Below are 21,749 nucleotides of genomic sequence, written 5' to 3'. Positions count from 1 at the left end.
AAGTTCATTTGAGGGAGGAAGTGAAGACCCCGCCTCCAAGCTAGAAAAACGTTTTTGGGGAATTGCGAAGGCATTTAATGAAAAGGCAACCGAATGTGTAGATTTTAACACTCGAAAAAACATTACTTTAGGGATCAGGCCACTACTTAAAAATTCATAAGGATATATGTGTGGTCCTAATCCACACAAATTGCAGATTCTAAATGGTAAAACGTAGCTCAGCCTATATTAATGCAAGGGAAAAACATGGATACCTTTGCTTGGATGATACATGTGTGTAACAGGGAGAACCCGTTGTGAGGTAAAAGGACAGGCGGTTAGCGAAGGATATTCCACTCAACCGTACATGGCAGCCATGATATTGTTATGCATGCAGGGTTTGCATTATATCACATGATGTGCTATGGTACTTTCTGCTGTTTGTTTTGCGCATACATACAAGTGTGTGAAGGAGCGCCGAGGAAAGGGATGCAGAACGGAGGCCATACAGAGATATTGATTTCTCTAGGCCAGCTGACATTGACCGTGCGCAAGTGAATGGGAAGGGGGAGGGCAAAGTGCAGTATCTGGGAACAATAAGAAACAGAAATACATGTAACTACGGGTGGTGCTGGCAAGTGGAAGGATATGTGTTGACATAAAGTGATGTGTGCACTGTTAGGGTTGTAGAAAGCAGTCCGCAATTGCGGGATTGGCTGAAAGCTAGTGCAGGGGTGGAAGTGTAGGGAGGGAGGTGGAATGGGACACTGATAGGATGGGTAAGAAACCAGTGGACAATACTTTTTAGCCAGGAAGAAAGCAGGGCACAGGAGGAGATAAAAAAAGAAGTACATGGAAAGGTTTTCAGGTGCTTTGAGAGCCTACCATTATTTTCCTCAAGGTGCAGGGAGACAGAGAGCATGTTGCACAGGGAGGATGCTGCAGAAGAAAGACATGTACCATCATCTGATTGCGTGTACAAGCAAGTGACCCGGACGGGGTAGGAGGCTGATGAGGGAAAAGGTGGAGCAAGCCGATATGTAGGAAGTGAGAGTGCAAGGTATCGAGGTCCCAGGGATCAGATATTCTGCATAATGCACAGGGATTTTGTTTTATTGTTTGCAGTTAGTGGGAGGTAGTGCACACATTTTACTAAAGCAGAGATAGGATACCTGGCGTGCAGGCGAAGGACAAGTTGCGCACTGTTTTATGCATGAGTTGGTGAGGACAGAAAGTGGAAGTGTGCAAATTTAAAAAGAGTCTGTGGCAATAGTGCAGCATACAAAGCACCTCACCTGTGCAGACACTGACCTTTTGTAAAGTGACTGTAGGTTGCCGAAATACATTCAGTGGTGCATTTAGTGCCTTACTTTTACGAGTTATGTAGTAGGTGGGTTAGTGGGGAACACATTTGGTATCAATGTGGGAAGACAAGAACAGAGTTACTGATTAGCTATTATAGTGTATGAGATGGGTAAATACAAATGTTGGAAGCATATACCAACAAATTGCCACTTCATGGTGGCAGATGGGAGGAAAATTAGTAGTATGCTTTTTAAAGCCATAATGGACGCTTATAAGCAGATATTGTGGTACTTCTAAGAGAGTTGGGTACACACTGCTAAATAAATGTCCATCAGTTTCTTTTGTGGTGATGGGTGCTTATGTGCATGAATGTGCTTGTATAATTACTGCAATGTTTCACTGAAGTTTTAACTGGAAGTGCTTCCTAATAACAGCACACGTGCAGCCTAATGTCTTAACTGTACATATGAACTGTTGTGGAGAAATGACATTGTAGGATGCTGAAGTCTTGGAGGCCGTTGGTGGATGCGTGTGTCAGTACTTACAAATTCCTAATCAGGGCGTGGTGGGAAGAGGATAGTGGAAAAGGAAGAAGAACTGTTAATTCATTGTTGGGGTGCAGCTATAACGGTACTTTGCGAGGAGCAAATGCTATATTCTGTGCCTTTGAACATGCTGCCAATGGAAATGTGATTATTGCAATTGTCCAATGAGGTGCTTAGATTGTGCGTCACAGGAGAAGTTGCCCATATTTTGTTTTTAATTCCTGTGTGTAGTGAGGCGGGCACAGATGGCAAAACGCAAAGTTTCCATAGTGGGTGATCGATTTGAGCTCGATCTGCTGCAGTATGCCGTTCAAAGAGGCCTTAATATCAATTTGAATTTGGACAAAGTGGAGACTTTATGGTGCAGTGTCCCTGTCCATAGGTTCCACCATTTGGTTGAAGAATGTCGATGAGTGGCCACTTTAGGTACTGTACACATAGTGATGGTGCATTATGCAGCTTTGCTTTTGGGTTCAATAGCTTGTGCAAGTGTGTACCGTCAACTGAAAAAGATGATGAAAGAAGTGAAGCACATTTCTTTCACTGCGAAGGTGATTTTCTCATGTGTACCACGAAGTCCAGTCATAACTATTCTAATGAAGTTTGTCGGCACCCAGAGGTGGGAAGGCGTCTTATCAATAGAAGCATGTGCAACATTTTGCAACATTTTGCGTGCCGCTGGGATGTATTCCTGTAAGAATGAGAACATTGGTCATCGATATCTGCACCTTCTCAATGGAAATGGCATTTCATTGTCGCACAGTGGCAAGACATTTGGATTTTGAATCTACAGGCTGCAGTGAAGACGCTGTAGTTAGAATGTGAGGCACAAAGCATAAATAAAAACCATTATAAAAGCCCAAAAAGGAGTAGCTACTGTGGAAGTTGTTTTTAAAAATAACAGCTTTTTTAAAAAGCCACCACTGCAAAGTATAACCCCTACCTTGGTTGACATTTATTCACCTACTCCGCACGCGGACACCTGCAAAAAATCACAGACATTGCCACAGTTGCAGGGTTGTAAGTCCAACATACGCCAATTTTGCAAATGCACATATTCTATTTGGGATTGTGGGGGCCACAGGATTGTGCAATAAACTTTGTGGGTGTGCAATGCACGCCCAGAATGTGCTATACGATATATTTGTTCACCTTAATGCAGAGGGTGAGCCTATGGCTGTGTGTTGTACACACCACCGCGTATGCTCTGTGGGTGATTTGCACATACATTACTTGACAGTGAATGAAAAAGTGTGTCCGATGGGAGTTGTGTGCAGTGTATCATGTGGGTTTGTACGCGTATGGAGCACGCGTATGGAGCACCTATACTGAAGTGATTGCTTTTGGTTTCTTTGTGTGAGACTGTGGTGACGCTAGATCCAGACGACATTATTGTTGTTGATTGTGTAGGGAGAAATGCACACCATGTAACACGATGTTTAGTGGCGTTTGTGCTGAGGGAGGTAGTAGGGCAGGCAATGATTCTGTTTCCCATCTCCTGCATAATTTTGCTTCCCAAAGTGCACCCATCCATGTAGGGATGTTATTAATCATTTGGTGCGGAAATGGAGAAAGCGCGGTATATTGTGAAGAAGTGTATTTGTGTCTTTTTATAACTTGTGCCATTGTCCCACTATACAAATGGGAATCTATCTTTTGCCAGCACAAGAATTTTCTCCCACAAATAGCATTCTTTTTCCTATTACTGCATTTTCCTTTTGTGCCCGCTGTACACCCATTGCTTTGGTGCCCTTTTTGAAAGTACACGAAAAATGTTTCTCATTGCTGTTGGGCACTTGCGCCCTTGAAAACGCACTGCAACACGCACAACTATCTCTTTCATGAGGTACCCATTTCTACCTGTTTCCAATGCAGTGTTTTCCACACTACCACCGTTCCTTCCATTTAGAAAACAATTTTGTGGCAGCTATACGATGAGCGTCACACTTACTCCCTTCATTGCCACTTTCTTTGTGACACTGTAAAAGGATATTTCTGTGATAATCACGTACACAAACCATTCCTAAAGGGACATTGAGATATACGTGTGCTATTACAAGAAATTCACTAAGAAAAAACGTTGTTGAAGGGACTTTATGGTTAAGTTGCTCTACAACACACCTTTTACCTTTTCCTGAAAAAACAACCCTAAAACAACATTCTGCTTATAGTGCCCTACTAAAAACCTATGAAATTCACTAACAAAAAACGTTGGTAAAAGAACGTTATGGTTAAGTTGCCCTACTAAACACCTTCTGCCTTTACTGCAAAAAAGTACCCTAAAACAACGTTATGGTTAAAGTGCCCTACTAAAAACCTATCAAATTCAATGGAAAAATGTTGCTACAGGGAGTTTATGGTTACAGGTAAAATCTAAAAACACCTGAAATTAGCACGTTATGGTACAGTACGCAATCATAACTCGCGCTACCACTGTGCACTGCAAGCACTAACACCCATGACATCAAAGATGACATCACAAATGTCATTGATGACATGGAATATCATGGCATATTTTGTTTATGGTTGTCAGCAAAAAAAGTTACGTCACATAACATGGTTTGCATCAACAAGATGATTGGGCACATGCAGTTGTGGTGCCACAGCTTGACTTCAAATACACATACCATGCCCGTAATAGAATAATCCCTTTTCACATTCAATTGATTGCACCACTAATAATGATGGATGTCATAGCAGCAGTGGCAGTCATCTTACAATACTACAAGTGCAACATAATGCTGAAATTGCATGATAATCATAAAAGGCAAGTTATGCAGCATGCTGATTTCATGTTTCATTCTTAAAATATGAAGTGCTAAATACTATGATCAACATGATGCATAAACGAGTTAATACCCGAGTCCCAATTAATAAAAAGGACTGTTACCAAATGATGTAAAGTGTATAGTGCTACAGGGCAGATGGCCCACGAATATTGACCAATACCAATTCAACAGTAATTAGTAATAAGTAACAGAAGACAACAACACTGTAAAAGAATGGATATTCACATGCAAAGTGCAAAACACTATAGCAAATAAAATAACATGCATGAATGCAATAAAGTGCTAAGTACATAATCTTACAAAATAACAACTCTATGTTTGCTTCCTCTGTTACTCAGTGGCAAGGTGCAAAATGGCAATAATGTACTTAGTACTCTAATAAAGTGCACATCCAAATAACATTAAAGTATTTAGTGCCATTAAAAAAGTGCACATGCTTTAACTCATGAAAAAGTAGGTGTCCAACTGGGCTTACTCACGCTCTATTTAGAAGCTATTTTATAAAAGAGTCAATATGTTTCTACAAACTCACGCTCTATTGAGAAGCTATTTTATAAAAGAGTCAATATGTTTCTACAATTGCTACAGCAAGGTCGGAAACTGACATTATGTGATCCATAAATTGCATGCATGTGTGATGCCTGAACTGCACTAAGAGCGAAATTGATAAGATACAAACTATGATTACAAAATGAATAAGAACTAGAACTTTTGCATTAGACAGCCAATTGTTCACACTCTTTTGAGAAACAATGTAAGTGGTGACAGTCCAGAGTGACGTCTTGCATGATAAAAACATGATTGGATGCCTAATGGATTGAAGAAGATAAATTACACAAAGAGACACACTAGGCATCAAGTGCCCAAAAATGTAAGAAGTTCCTCATCTATGTTGTGTCCCCTTTGGAATTTTGTTTTGAAATGTGTAATCATTTTGGTTTCAAGCTGCTGTAACTTGAGAGACCTGTCACCACCTCTAGGATGGTGTGGCACATGTAAAATGCAGAAACAACTAAAACCATCCATCCTACTATCATGACACTCATGAAAATGTTTTTGCCATGGGATATGTAAAATCAGCATTTTGTAACGGATGTTATGACATGGCACACTCCAGCCAGAGATTTCTTCCACTGACACTGAAGGTGGCGCACAATAAAACACGCCTTTTTATTTTTATTTGAATCCGGATTCTTTCTTGAAGAGGCACCCAACTCGTCTCACACCCATCTTAACAAACACCCTGTGTCGCAATGGACCATGAACCAAGCCGGTGTGCAACAAAGAAATATTTATTGATTTTTAAAGTTCAAATGAAAAATCAGAGTGAAACAAATTTTAGGGCAGCAGCCACCACGGTGTGGCAACACAAAGTCAAAATCTTTTAATACAATTAATTCAACTTTCTGACATCATCTACATAAACCTCGAATAGAGATGGAAATAAAATCACTTTTCTTCACACGCACAGAGGGCACACATGTTATTCACTCCCCCTGGTACACTCCCCCAAACACCTGCTACCTAAAATCTGTGTGGATGGGAAGCAGTGGCAAGGAATCAGCAAGAAGAGGGAAGAATCGGTTTTTAAATTCGACCCACCACCTCAGAATGAAAACCTTCAAAATGAGGAAAATATCATACTCGAATTTCGCTGGTTACTTGTGGATCAGTTTACACTTGCGGTAGGTTAGATAGTACAGAAATGTGTGTGGCTGCACTAAATAGACAAGGAAGTTTACAGGCTACTTAGCAGGACACTAAGGCAACGTGAACACAGGTGAGAAGATCGATTTTCTGAGGAAAACAATGCAACAAAAATCACACACGGCAGAATTGCAATTTCTTATTTCACACAGGCTTTAAACTGGCAAACAGCTAAGAAAATGGACTTAGAAGTCAACATCTGAAATCCATTTTTGGGATGAGAAACAAAGACACAGAACAGATAGGATGCTGGGGGAAGGGATTACTCTTTATAGGATGGTGATAGTTTTTTTTAATGGGAACTGCAAATCGTATTTTAAAGAAAGCAAAATAAATCGGTTTTGTTAGCACAATGATTAGTTCTACTGAGACTATGGGGGTCATTACGACGTGGGAGGTAACCATACTGCCTCCATTCTGGGTACCTGGTCTGGATTCCCTGAATGGGGAAGTAGCGGGCCATTCCAACCTTGGAGGGCCCGGTATTTCCCCATTCAGGGAACCCGGACCCGGTCCATCTCCATTCCCATTGAGCCCCTCTCCCATGATGTACAATTGTGTTTCTATGCGAGCCACACATTTTTATTTCACATTTAGCTTTCCCAGCGTCAATTTCTGCTATGCAAACACAGATTTACCCATGTTCTTTTTCTCTCATGTTCATTTCACAAAATGTGTTTTTTTCCTGCAAACAGCTTCCTTTGCATTTACTTTCTGAAAGGCTTTTTTTATAGATCTGGTCAGTTTCTGGACACAGAGATATGTTTGAAAATGGTTTCTTGGTAATTGACATGAGGCAAGAGAGAGAGCATCTTTCCATTGAAGTACTTTGTGTGTGTTGGTATATTTCAAAAAGTAAATCCAAGTCGTGCGAAATTAAAGCAGTATTCTTTTGCTGTTCATGGACTTTACTGATGAAACAATGCCGTTCTGGGAGAGATTGCCTTATTTGACAGTGTTCAAAATTAAATACACGGACAGGGCTGTCTTTTAGTAGAACAAAAACTGTGTGATGTTTGAAATGAAAGCAGCACCAGTGCGATGCCATTTTAAATGCAGGTCATTTTCCTGTGGAGCTTGAATGCTTAAATGACAGAACAGCTATGCACAGCCATTCTGAATTTGAGTTCTTTTCTCTGAATTTACGTGAATGAAAACAAAGCACAGCCATTTTTGGGTGACTGCTAAAATGCAGTTTTTGTTGTAGGGCGGTTCTTAAATGTACCCCACATTCCCCCCTCCCCTGCTCTGCCGCAACTTCTTGTTGAGGGAGAGAAGGGCAGAGTGGGATTCATTTGACGGAGTTCTCATCAGGGAGCGGCACATCAGGATTTTCTTGCGTCTTTTGTCTTTTGGTTGGAAGGTATGGAGCGGCACCCCCTTTCCTTCATTCCCTTTCCAGGTCCCCGGGGAGGTCCTCACCCAGCTAGGAGGTAATGTTAATAGGAGATAGATAAAAACAGGTTTTTTGGATATTTAAATGGCAGTCTTCCCGAGGATTTACAACAGCAGAGCAATGCTTACAGTTACAATATTCTATGTTCTTTTCCTTACATTTAGGCAATAATATTAAGCAAATTACTACACAGAACAAGAACACCATTTGACTTTTACACCGTGGTTTAATTTTAACATTTATATAATAATTATAAAGAAAAATACTCCCTGTTATATAGATATACCTATGCACCTACATATGTCCTTCTGTTTTTTTTCTGTTTCTTTCTTCTCATTCTTCTGGTGGTTCCTCTATTTGATTTTCCTTTGGCTCATCAATCAGCTGCAAAGTGTGTCTGGGGTGACAACTTTTGATTGATGTGGACCCATTTCTCTTCCAACAGCTCTCCTTTCGGGATGCAGATTACGTAGGTGACAGGTGAAATTTTGTCTACAATTTCAAAGGGACTGCGCCAGGAGTGGAGGAATTTTCTCTCCTTAGTCTGGTACTTCTGAAAATTGTACAAGTAGACCCTGTCTCCTACTTGGTATTCTTTTTTAGTTGTTTTTAAGTCCTAGTGGGCTTTCATCCCCTCTGCCGATTTCTCCAGATTCCACTGAGCATACTCAAAAGCATGCTTAAGGTGTTTTCTTAGATTCTCAAAATATTCATGTGTTGTGGAGGCATTTATCAGTGTCTGCTCTTGTGTTCTATAGAGCAGATGCTGAGGTAGCACAATTTTTCGGCCAGTCATTAGCTCAAATGGAGACATTTTAGTCGCAGAAGACGGTGTAGATCTAATGACCATCAGGACAAGCGGTAATCGGATGTTCCAACGTGTCCCAGAATCTGCCACAAACTTCTTGAGAATGCTCACAATGGTTTTATTGTACCTCTCATCTCCCCCACTAGAGGATCCTCAGTATGCAAAATAGAGTTTCCTTTTTACCCATAGTATCTCCCAGATCTTTGTCATCACTTTGCTTGTGAAGTGACTTTGTCCGTCTGACTCAAACCTTTGGGTAAGGCCAAAATGCGAGAAGATGTGGTAGATCATCAGTGCAGCTGCTGTTTCTGACTTGCAATTTGGTGCCGGGAGACATTCCATCCATTTGGTAAACAAGCATGTTACTGTTAACATGTACTTGTTCCTCCTAGAGGAGCGAATCATGGTGAAATCTACTTGTAAATCTGACCAAGGCAGAGTCAGCCCCCTTTTCTGAAGGGGAGCTCAGTGTGTGAGTGAACTTCACTGAAATTGGACACACACAAGAAACCCCATCAAATATTGGTCGAGGTCCTGCCCCATGTATGGCCAGTATGCAACCTCCCGCAAGATTTCTAATGTAGTGTGAAACCCCCGAAGACTGGCGGTGGCCACATCATGATGGTGTGACTTAGCATCAGGCTTCGTAATGAGGTAGGTACCACCCACAGGTCACATCCAGAGATGGATCTCCTTCCAAACAAACCGTCTTGGATTTCGGAACATTTTAGGAAACTTCATCAACACCCTGCGATCCTCTTTCCCAATGTAATTGGTTTCCATCAGAGGAACATTCACAGGTTCCTCAATGTGTTGGTAAAATTTCCCAATAATCGGATCCCCTTTTTGTGCCGTAATTAAATCAGCATCTGGGGTCTCCTTACTCCACTGGGCAGTTGAGAGTTCATTGTGAGCAAGTGTCTGGGACCTGGTGACAGCAGTGACCTGGATTTCCCCAAACAGGGACTCGATCTCAAGGAGATCCCCCTGGATGGCTCTGGTTTCGGCCAACTGATCAGCCAGGTTCCCGTTTTGTCTGGTCCCTCTATTCTGCAGTGACCCTTTATTGTTTTCAAATATATGGTCATCCCATTAGAGGTGACTAGATCATCAATATGTTGTATGAGCTTGCCATGTTTAAGTGGTTTATTATTTGCACACAGCATGCCTCTCGTTTTCCAGTTGATCAAATATTCCACGAACCCGTTCCAGAAATACTCTGAATGAGTAATTATGACCAGTTTGTGGAGTCGGTGTTGCACGGCAGTGAGGATGGCCTGGTGAACTGCCATCAACTCTGCGAACTGACTACTGCGGGGAGCGATTTTGTACCCAGTGGAGGGAACTGTGGCATCATCCACCCAAGCATTCCCAAAGGTGGCGACCAGTTCATTTTCCCCATTGTTGTCAACATTGCAGGAGCACACGTCCACATAAACCATGGGCATCCCCTTGTACTTGTCTTCTTCAAAGACTTTGTGTGGGGATTTCAGGTACACCTCCATGTTTTCTTGGGTTTTGAGACTATCGTGCACGAGACAGTTTTCTCAGGCACAATCATGCAAGTCAGCCAAACCTTGTGCGAGGGGACTCTTCTTGTTTTGGCCATATCTGACCTCCACAGGAAAGCCTTGCATGGACAGAATCCAGGAAGTAATTCTGGAATTACTTACATTTCCGGCCTGGATTCTGTCACTTTGGAGGTATTACAAAGGCTGGTTTGGAGTTTCCACTATGATGTGCTCTCCCTGGATGAACGGGCAGTAATATTTCAATGCCCACACCGTTGCCAAGAGTGCCTTCTCACAATCGTTGAATATTTCCTCCACAGAGGATAACGTCTTGCTTGCATAGGAGATGACTTTATTGATCTTGTCATGCTTTTGATAAAATACTTCTGTTATGCATGTATTCAAGAAACCCGTCTTCAAGAAGAACTCCTTGTTTTTGGCAGGGTAAGATAGACAAGGTGCTTGTGAGAGGCTTCTCTTGAGTTGTTTTACTGCCTCAGCTTGTTCTGGACCCCACTCCTACTTGACCCCCCCCTTAACAGATGGACCAGGGGTCTTGTGACCTATGCGTAATCCTCAATTAACTTCCTACTGTAATTAGTCAGTCCAAGAAGGCTCATTAGTTCACGCAGAGTTGTGGGGTCTTTCAGTTTTAGTAGTGCTTCCACTTTCTTTGCCTGGGGACAGAGACCCTCAGGGGTGTTTTCATGTCCCAAGAAGTTGACACGGGTCCTACACCACTTTGCCTTCTGGAAGGACAGTTTTGCTCCGGCAACCCTCAACTGGGTCAGAACATAGCAGATTTCCCCTATGTGTTCCTCCACAGTTGAGCTTTTAATCAGGACATCATCCACATAGACCAGGCTACCCCTTTCACCCAAGTCGGGCATGACCTTTTGTAGGAAGATGTTGAATTAATTGCCGGAGTTAACGTATCCGAAGGGAGACCGGGTCCATGTGTACTGCTGCCCCCCAAAGGTAAAGGTCAACTTGTACTGGTCCTCTCTACTGACGGATACTGCCCAGTATCCGTTGGTCAGGACAATGGCGGTATACACCTTTGACCCGTGGATCTGGGCCAGTCCCTGGTCAATGTAGGGAAAAGGCCATCGGGACATGTGGACCCATTTGTTCAGCTCCCTAAGGTCTGCGCAAAGTCTCCATTGGCCATTTGGTTTTAAAATCCACAGTACCAGATTATTAAAGGTACTGTGGACTGGACGAATCATCCCACGGGACTCTAGGTTTTTGATGATTTATGTAAGGGTCTCCATAGATGCAAGAGGCAAGCAATATTGCTTCATGAACACGGGAGTCATTCCAGGTTCCATGGGAATTGAGGTAGTATGCATCTCGGTGCGACCACAGTCGTACCAGTCCACAGCAAAGATATATTGAAAATCTAAAAACACCTGTTTCAACTTTTGCTTTTGTTCCTCTGTCTCACAGGCACCAGTGAGGTTGACCAGTTCTTCCACCATCTGTCTGAAGCCTGGGAAGACCTCAGGTTTCGCGATATCAATGGCCTCCTCCAGCTGTGTGTAGAGTAGTGCTTTCTGATAACTGTGCATAGCATGTACATGCACCTTCCTTTGCCTATGCGCATTCTGTATATTTTATTTAGAAGCTGTTAGTTGAATGTGCTTTAGAAATTAGTACAATAGTAAGCGCACAGAGCACACTTGGCTGCTTAAGGCGGTGTTATTGGATATTAGGAGATAGAAGAAATAATTGTATGCTTTGTTTGCTATTTTTCTAGGGTAAGTGGCAGGAACTGTATGGAAAATTATGCAATGTATGCATTTCTGAAGGTGTGGGAAATAAAGCAGAAGGATTTGATGGGGTCAGCAGTTTATTACTCAGTAGGTATTACCAAAGTACTGGGTGATTCTGTGGTGCTTGGAGAAGGGAGAGTCTGAAATAAAGTAAGGGTTGCAAGGAAGGATCTGGTGCTTGTGTTGCAGACTGAAGGGAAGGGGAAGATGCTGTATGTCTTGCTTTACAACACTGTACATAGTTGTAGATGATGTGATCGACATGACTGCACCTGTGCATAGTTGAATGCTGTTGTAAATTCTAGACGAGAATGGGCAACCAGCTGGAATGAGAGAGCTGTCTAGATTGGAAGAACAGTTGTAGAGGCAGTGGTTTTGTTGCAGCTGGGAGCCTTTCAAATGATATTGGCTATCTGTGTGCAGAAATAAAGATGTATGTACTCATCCTGGCGGTGTTCAATTTTATAACACACTACAAAGCCTTTTCCATAATTATACTGTTATTTCTCCCATCTTTTAACACAAAATGACACTTTGTTAGATAGCTGTGTTTCTTGTGTCTGATTACTGTTGTAATCATTTTTAAAAGGAAGTTCAGATGATAGATTGTAATTAAAATATGCAGAATGTATAGAAATAAAAGTGTATGTACATCCTATGCACTAATGCATGAAATGCTATTATAGTTGAAATGTGGATAAATAGGTGGCAGCGGTCACACAAATGACAGAATGAATGAAGAGAATAAAAGTTTGCACATTACAGTTAGTAATATGAATAAATAAAAATTTGGAGAGAAAACAGCTTTGCAAGCGACACTTGATTGTAGCAGATAGGAGGAATGACAGTAAGCTTTTTTTTACATGCTATACAGGGTAAGTGGCAGTTACCCTTGAAGAGTTTTACAGTATTTGTTGTGGTACATGCTTTGCAATCACAGTCCCATTGTACTCAGAGTGATCAACAGTATGTCTAAAGTGTTGAACTGTGATGATGGAGTTAGATGTAGAGTTCTTGGATGTGATTGGTGGATGGTTGTGCGACTGCTTAACAGTAGCCAATGAGGGAATGGTGCAGAGAGTGAAGTGGAAAGGGTAGAAGGGCTGCCCCAGTGTTACTTACGCGCTCGGCGGACAGCACAGCTGTTCGCGGACAGGGCCTGTCACATCCGGGGTTTCTCAGCAAATCCAGCATGGAAAGGGGACTGTAGGCATTAGCCAATCAGGTGTTGATGTTCTGCTTTGTATTGAGAGTGGCTGTGTGTAGTGAAGATGGCAGAGATGGAGAAAGTCAGGATGTTGGTGCTTGGAGATATGTTTGTGAATGGTTTGGAGCATTGTGCAAAATGTAGGAATGTGGGAAACAATTTTGATGTAAAAGGAGTGGAGGTGGTGTAGAGCACTGTGCCTGGTTTCAATATGCAGGCAATGGTAGAAGTTTGTGAAGATATGGCTCGGGTTAACAGTCCACATGTGGTTGTCATGCACTGTGGTGCTTTGCATTTGGGTTATGTCAGTGCCCCTACTTTGTTGGAAGATCTGCATAACTTGGTTCAGGCAGTAATGAAACAACTTCCAAATGCCAAGATAATTTTTTTTTCTGGTTTGATACCTAGGGGAATGTGGGACAATAGGTCTGTTTTTTGTCCTCCGCAAAATGTTGGTAGGTGTTTAATCAACCTAGGCATGTTTGCTTTTATGACTAGAGCTTGCATGTTCTTTTGCAAGAATGAGAACATTCACTCTGGTAATGTTGATTACTTTAAAGAAGATGGCATGTCTTTATCTTTTATGGGAAATGCCATGCTGTTTTGTAACATAAGGGTTGCTTTGGAGAAGCTGATGTGAAGATTTTTGGAAGAAAATATAAAAATAAAAATACAAAATAAAAGGTGTTTCTGAAGCATCTGCAAAAAAAAGGCTCTTTTCAGAGCCAACCTCAAAGGGGAGATGGGGCAGGCACACTATTTAATTTTTAATTCCCTAGGCTCAGATTTTACGATTTGTCCGCGGACAACGCGATTGTCCATGGACACCGCGTATTACACATGGGATTTTTGAGGTTGAGAGGCATGCAAATGAGACTTAGCAGAGCATGGGATTGGTCAATAGTGTTTACTGGGTGTGATGTGTGAGCAGGGACTTTGTCAGAAAGTCTTTTTCCTAAGAGGACAGCAGATAGCTGTGGCTGTGTGTTTAAGACAGCGGATTGTCTGGATTTTGGGAGATTCGTGGATAAATTGGTTGGAGGTGCATGCAGATTGCTGAGGCGTGGCTGTACATCTTGGATTCCCTCATGTGGAAGTGCACTGACATGGAGTGCGTGGAATGAAGTGGCTGAATTTGGTACCTCTTTGTGCTGCTTTGGTGACAGAGTGTCATCCAGACAATATTATTATTCATTGTGGAGGGAACAGTTTAGGACATGTGTCTGGAATCTCTTTGCAATTTGCAATGAAGGAAGGACTTGGGAAAGTTATGACATGTATCCAAACTCCAGAGTAATTTTTTTTTCCCCATATTGTGCAGAGACAAATGTGGCTGTGTTCTTCTTCATTTGGTCCACAAATGGAGAAAGCAAGGCGCAATGTTAACAAGGCTGTCTGTGCCTTTTTGAGAGATGTTGGTATGTCCTCTTTACACAATGAAAACATTATGTTTCATAGTACACACATTTTTCCGCAGAGATGGAGTACGTTTTACTCATGCTGGCAATCATATTTTTCTGCAAAATATACAAAATGCATTGCAAGCTTTTTCTGGAATTACAGCAATCCATTTTGCATTAGGTGTTGACCATTTGAGGTTTTCGAAATACAAAAAAACCCACAAAAAAGCTCTTTTCAGAGCCAGCACTTCCTCCCAGAGAAAAGTGCAATGGTTCTGACAGGGTAGCACTGCAAAAATGTTAGAGGTCCGCGGACAGTCCGTGGACTTCTAAAAATGCACAGGGCCCTGCAGCATTTAATTGACACTTCTATTTTTGAACTGTGAAAGGCGGCTCTGAAAAGAGCCTTTTTTGGTTGATTTTTGTTGTTTTATATTTTATTTGTTTTTTTAAACACGACACAGAATGAAAGGAAGGGAAAGGAGGGTACGGAAGGGACACCAACCACGGAGATAAGAAAGGGCAGGTCGAGAGAGGAAGATGTATGGTGGGCCTTATTCAGGTAGCTAGCAGTCATTCTCATGCTCCTTGACCACAGTCTCGAAAGCACTTCGAAGGTTCTCCCCCAGCAGAGTACTGCGTCGCAGTACATGCACAATATTGTGACCCTCGAAAGGTAAGGATCAACAGCATCACGTATGGCCTGCGAGACAGTGGAGGGATGCGCTGCCCCACAGGAGTGTCTCTTGTGGTGGCAGGAGCAGAAATGGAGGATACTGCAGGGGAACTCAACCTACTACATTTATCGCAAGGTACAACCTTATGAATAGCCCCACCATGCAACGACCATAGGTGTTGCTTCATTGAGGTAGTACCATAGCTGTACAAACCCAGGCTCCCACGACTCAGCACCATCTTGCACTGATTGCAGGTCACCTTGTTTGCAGGTGCTTTTCGTACTCCATCAAGAGTTGTAAATAACCTCCACACCCAAGGTTCACAGTGAGAACTAGTAGTAGGGACTTCCACTACGTCATCCTCTTCATCCTAGTCATCACTCTCCTCTCTATCCGGATGCCTGTTCCCCTCTGCAGGACCTTGGGAGGTGCTGGTGGTGGAGGAGGTGGGGGTGGTACTGAGATAGCAGTAGCATCAGCAGCAGCCATGGATGCCATCAGAACAGCTGTTTCAAAGAGCAAGAGCAATCCAATGCAACAAGGAGCAGTCTCTGTCCTGGAAGCCCAAAAACAGAATAAGAAGCAGCTCTGGAGTGTGACTTTGTATAGGGGTGCTCGGGCGACTTCGCGGACACCCACGCTATCCCAGGACACTTTGAACAGCAAGAAAGGGCTCAAAAAGTTCCAAATAGTATGCAGATCACCAGGGACATGGTCTGGGACATGTGCAAGGATGAAATTTCTCAGGAAAATACCTTGGATTGATTAAAAGAAACAGATTTTAGGTGTCCAGGGGCCCGGACAGTGTTCGTTAGGCTTAGTGCGGTTGCGGTCACATGACGACCTGGCAGACACGTTTGCGAATGGGACAGCTGTCCATAGGACACCAAATGCGCGTGGTCGGGTCTAAGCATGCGTGCGGGTGTTCTACTGACAGTTTTCTTATCCCGAAACTAATTAAAAGTGCGATACACATGTGGCGGAGTGTTGCAGACAGGCACGATGTTCGTAGGGGCCAAGGGTGTGATACGCATTCACACGTGTGTTTTACGGACAGTGTTCAGGTCCCCGAACAAAATAAATGTGCTTCACAACTTTGCAGACAGGCGAACTGGCTATGTGTTCTACGGACATATTCATCCTGGTTGCGGACAATGCAAACAGGGAGAATGTTCATAGGACACTTTAATTTGCATAGTTACAAACATGCAGACATATTTAGTGTTCTACGGACACCCTCATTTTGACTACGGACAGTTTGAACAGGTATAGTGTCCTTAGGACACTCCCATTTTGATTAATTGTGGACAGGCGGACATCTTGTGTGTCCTACAGACACCTCCATTTTGATTGCAAAAAGCACGAACAGGTATAGTGTCCTTAGGACAACCCATTTTGGTTAATTGCGGACATCCGGGACACCCCTGCTGTCCGCAGACACCTTAACTAAAATAAGACACAGAGGAATATAGTAAGAACACACTTAATATTTTATTACTAACATCACACTTAATATTTTATTATTGTATGAAAGTATAAAAATAGCAGAAACTGATACAGATACAGGAGAATTAGGAGTTTGTACATGATGGATGGAAGTGGAGGATGGGTTTGAAGTCTCATCATAACGTTTTTCTTGCTGGGGAGTTTTTGGGGATGGTTGGCTGGGACATGGAGAAGGGGTACAGGTATATGTGGTACAGTGGTATTTAATGTTTTCTTTTATATGGTCCTCCACAAAGTTTTTTAACAGAATGATATTTGACATTAATAGATCAATTTTTTGCTCCATTCACTTCAGATGATTTTCTAAGTTCTCTGTTTCTGTATTATTTTTAATATCGGTATGGTCTGTTAAAGAAAATAAAATTGTTAAGTACACATAAAGTAATGGTTATTAATTGGTTTATATAGAGAAGTGTAGTGTCTACCATTGGTATCACTGTTTTCACTCATTTCATCCCGAGGAAAATTTTCTTCCAGCCATTCCAAAGTACTAGACATTACTGTGTAAAAAAAAATAAAATACTTTTAGTGTACCTATTACAGAAAGTTAATAAATATTTACAATACATGTAGTGTACTCACTAGTTTCTTGCTAAGGTTTGCTGATACTGCTGTGTAGGTGTGCTGTTGATTTTTGCTGTGCAGTTTCTGTGAGGTAATTCTGTTGGAGGCACATTTATTTTCTTTTGGTATATACCATTATGTTGCATATGCTATGTAATTGGATGGATGGTGTCTTACATATACAGTTTCCACTGATTATTGAATGTAATGTATTTATGTGCTGCTTTTTGAACATGTTCAGTGTTTTTATTGCATGATAAAACAATGTAAAATACCCCCTAAGTTTTTGGATAGTGTTGATTTTGACCACGTCCGTCCACGGACATGTGCATGGTTCGTGGACATCAGACCCACTAGCACAGGTAGGGGGTTCAGTATGTTCTATGGTATATGTATATAAACTAAGGGAATCCTAGTAAACATTTATGAAATTTATATTAGCTGTATCTATATTGAGTGGAAAAACTTTGTTACAGGAATATTATGGTTAAGTTGCGCTACTAAAAACCTATGAAATTCAGTGAAAAAAAGTTTGTTAAAGGGATGTTATGGTTCCAAGTAAAACCGAAAAACCCCTGAAATTCACCAGTTATGGTAAGCTAAGCAACCATAACTCGCACCATCACCGTGCATTGCTAAGACTAACACCCAGGACATCAAAGATGACATCACAAATGTCATTGATGACATCACATGTGCATTTACTTTTCATGAAAAGTCTGTACAAGGGATTCTTATTATAATGTTGACAAAAAAGTGTCAAGGATCATTGGAATACATATCATGAGCTACGTAGTGCATTACGCAATGCATTGATATAAATAGTATTCTATTATGAAGTTTTTTCCAGTATACTAAGCTACTCATGTAGAGACATAGGCATTGTGTGCAGCAGACATGATGGAGGTGCAATATTAATAATCTTGCCATGTTGAATAGTGACATGATAAATGTTTTCTTATTAGAGTTTTGCGTACAGTGAAACATGTAATAAGTAGCTAATAAAACTCACTTACTACTTAATTGCATTATTACAGACAAAACACAGAGACAACAACACATACAAATATGAGCATATACAGGGAAAGTGAAGTAAGCAAAAAAGCAGCAGTACTACCAGAAAGTGTCCAGAACCTAACTGATTATCTTCATGCACAGAATGGTTGCTCTTCCTCTATGTATATGTATCAGATGATTTGACTGGACCCTAAGGAAAATAGTGTGAGTACAATGTATACAAACATGAGCATATACAGGGAAAGTACAGTTATAAAAAAAAAAAGCAGAACTGTCAGAATGTGTTGATAACCTTACTGGTTATCTTCATGCACAGAAAGGATTGCTGTCTTTCAAGCCTGTGTCTTTCCCTATGTATATGTTTGATATGATGTGACTGGACCCTAGGGGAATTATTGTAAGAACATATTTGAAGGATATGTCTACAATATAGTACCTTTTTAATTTTTAGTTCCAGACTGTTACTGAAGAAAACCATGTGGCCTAGATATGTCAGTAAATGAAAAAAGATGGAGCCAGACATGTGATGTTATCAGTGATGTCATCAATGACATTTGTGATGTCATCTTTTATGTCCTGGGTGTTAGTCTTAGCAGTGCACGTTCGAGGCGCGAGTTATGGTTCTTAGCTTACCATAACTGGCGAATTTCAGGGGGTTTTCAGTTTTACTTGGAACCATAACGTCCCTTTAACAATGTTTTTTTACTGAATATATATTGTTGTATATATTTCTTTAAGGTAATATAGTCAAGAAAAATACTTTATCATTACAAAAATACAGTAACCCAATCGCATCATATTTCATGTAATAAAAAGGAGAGAAATAAATATATATATATCCTGCTTTAAATACATATCTAAAAAGCCCATTCAGTCTAATAAGAAACATCTTGTACAATATTCCAATCACATCATAATACAGGAAATAAAAGAAGATGGATACATGATTAAATCTTAATTTAAATACAAATCTAAAAGCCTGTTAAGTCCCAAAGAACACCTTGTACAAATATCTGTAACCTGGTAAAATGATAGATCAGGTTTAAATAATTTCCAGCCATAAAAACATAAAACAGTCCCAAACATTTACTGAGTCAAGTGAATTCCACATTTTATTACGAGCGTCACTCAGACTACTACAATCATTCAAAGGATGTTTAGTAGTCTTCCATACCTGCTCCCCACAAAATCTATAGTTACGTTACTTCTGGAGAATTTTCAGCCAAGTGCCTACCTTCTTGTGCGTATTAACCAGGTTACATTTTATTTTAAGATATTTCCAAAGAACATCATTATCAGGAAAGACGTTAATATAGGCTGGTCCGGTTATAACTTGTTACACTGATATTAAATACAAGCCACTACAAGATTTTGTTGTCAAGACCGCCAAATTTTGTTCCCGGCCAAACTGTCCAAATAAATTGTTGAGATATATTTTTACACTGAGCATAGTTAAAATTAATACAATTCCCTAGTAGATAGGAAACCCAATGGCATTTAAGGTCAAAGATGCAATTTAGTGTGCACCCTGAAAGAAACAACACATGGGAAGTAAAGCCCCTAATAGTAGCCTGAACTAAGGAACCTGGGCAAATGTTTAGTCATTTCCAATTAAAATTAAGACGTCTAGCTATCAAGATGGAACTAGGTTTACAGAAATGGGGGAAGGCAATTTGAGTAGTGTTTTTAGAGGCTTACTCTCTAGATGATGTAATGCCATTCCCAAGTTAATTGCCCAGATTTCTGCCACATGGGTGAATACCAGGGGCCAGATTACAGAAACGTTGCACCGGTGCAAGTGCAAAGTTGCACTACATTAGCACTAGGGCAAAGTTTGCCCTATTTTTAAAAACACTGTGAAATATTAGAAAACTATTGCACCATGACAAGTGCAGTTTGGCATGGTCTAAGCATCAGGGCAAAAATTGCACTCGGGAAAAAATAAATAAAAATTCACAGCATTATTGCAATAGGGCAACATTTGCCCTAGTGCTAATACGGAATGGCATTAGCACTAGGGCAAACTGTGCCCTGGTGAAAAAATGCATCGAAAATGTATCTTTTTTGCACTATGCCAATTTTTGCCCTGGTGCTTATACCATGCCAAACTGCGCTTGTCATGGTGAAATAGTTTTCTTATATGTCCCTGACATATAAGTTTTCTTATATGTCCCTGACACTTTGCCCTAGTGCTAATACAGTGCAACTTTGCACTTGCACCAGTACACAGTTTCTGTAATCTGGTGTCAGGGGTGTCTGAGCTTGGTATATATGAGCATGTTGACTGAATATACCTCTGTCGATAGGAGAAATCCCTAAGCGCACCAACCAGCTTGTTTGTTTTCAAGTAAATATTTTGTAGTTGGGGGTTGCCAATTCATTTTATGATAAATAATCATACAAAGGTATTTGTATTCAGGAACAATTTCCAGGATGAGCTCACTGAGAGTCAATTTAAAGCCTATATGGTTATGTTTAGTTGGATGGAAAGCCATAACCTTAGATATATTAATGTCCAACCCATTCTGATTGGCGTACGTGGATAAACAATTAAGTTGCAGTTGTAACCCAATTGAGGTAAGATCCATTATAACCAAATCGCCCACATATCCCAACCGCTGGAGTGGCTCCCCCTCAACTTTCAGAGGGCAGGTTCTATCCATGGTCAGTGCTGGAGTCAGGTCAGCCAGATAAAGATGAAAAAGGGTGGGAGCCAAAATGCAGCTCTGCTTCAAATGAGTACATGTGTGCACCCAATCCTTAACCACACCATATGGATTAAATTGGGCCTTGGCTTTAGTATTAGAATGGAGAGCAAATATCATGGTTAAAAGCCCATTAGGAATATTCCATTCTTGTAACTTTGCCCATAACCTACTCCTCACCAATGTGTCAAAGGCCTGAGCCAAAATCAATATATGCAACATACACTGATTGTTTTCACATTTTCAAAGCTGATTCAACAACAAGGACTAGTGTTAAGATGTTATCCAATGTGCCATGGTTCTTCTGGAAACCAGTTTGTTTTTTTAGGAATGACACCAAAGTCTCTAATGCCTGCATTTAGTTTGTTGAACAGGACGAATGCAAATATTTTAGATGTTGTGTCCAGCATAGCCAGTATTCCATAGTTCGCAGGCTTTTCGCACTTTCCCTTTTTGAAAACGGGGACATGATACTATCGGTACAAGTACGAAGAAACTTACCAGAAAGACAAATCATGTGGAAAAGCATATGCAGATCCTCAGCCCAGACAATAGAATTCATCTTAATCAAACGATTGTATGCATCGTTAGGACCAGGGGCTCGAGACGTTTTGCTCTTTTTTATTAGATCTTCAAGTTGTGTGATGGTTGAGGAATAGGTCCATTTATGTGTACCCAAACTGGTATTATCACATTCATTACTACCCGAACCAATGGAGTTGTTAATGTGCTTAACCCAAGCTTCTTGGGAAACACCGCAAATAAGTAGTTGATTACTGTTGGTGGCTTTCATGATGGGTGAGAAAGAGGTCAGATTTCTGCTGTTTGCAGCGCTAGCCAAGGAGAGCCAAATGGCCT

The sequence above is a fragment of the Ambystoma mexicanum genome, chromosome 1p (genome assembly GCF_040938575.1).
Source record: "Ambystoma mexicanum isolate Mex_15411 chromosome 1p, UKY_AmexF1_1, whole genome shotgun sequence".
Classification (NCBI taxonomy): domain Eukaryota; kingdom Metazoa; phylum Chordata; class Amphibia; order Caudata; family Ambystomatidae; genus Ambystoma; species Ambystoma mexicanum.
This window is presented reverse-complemented; position numbering follows the sequence as displayed.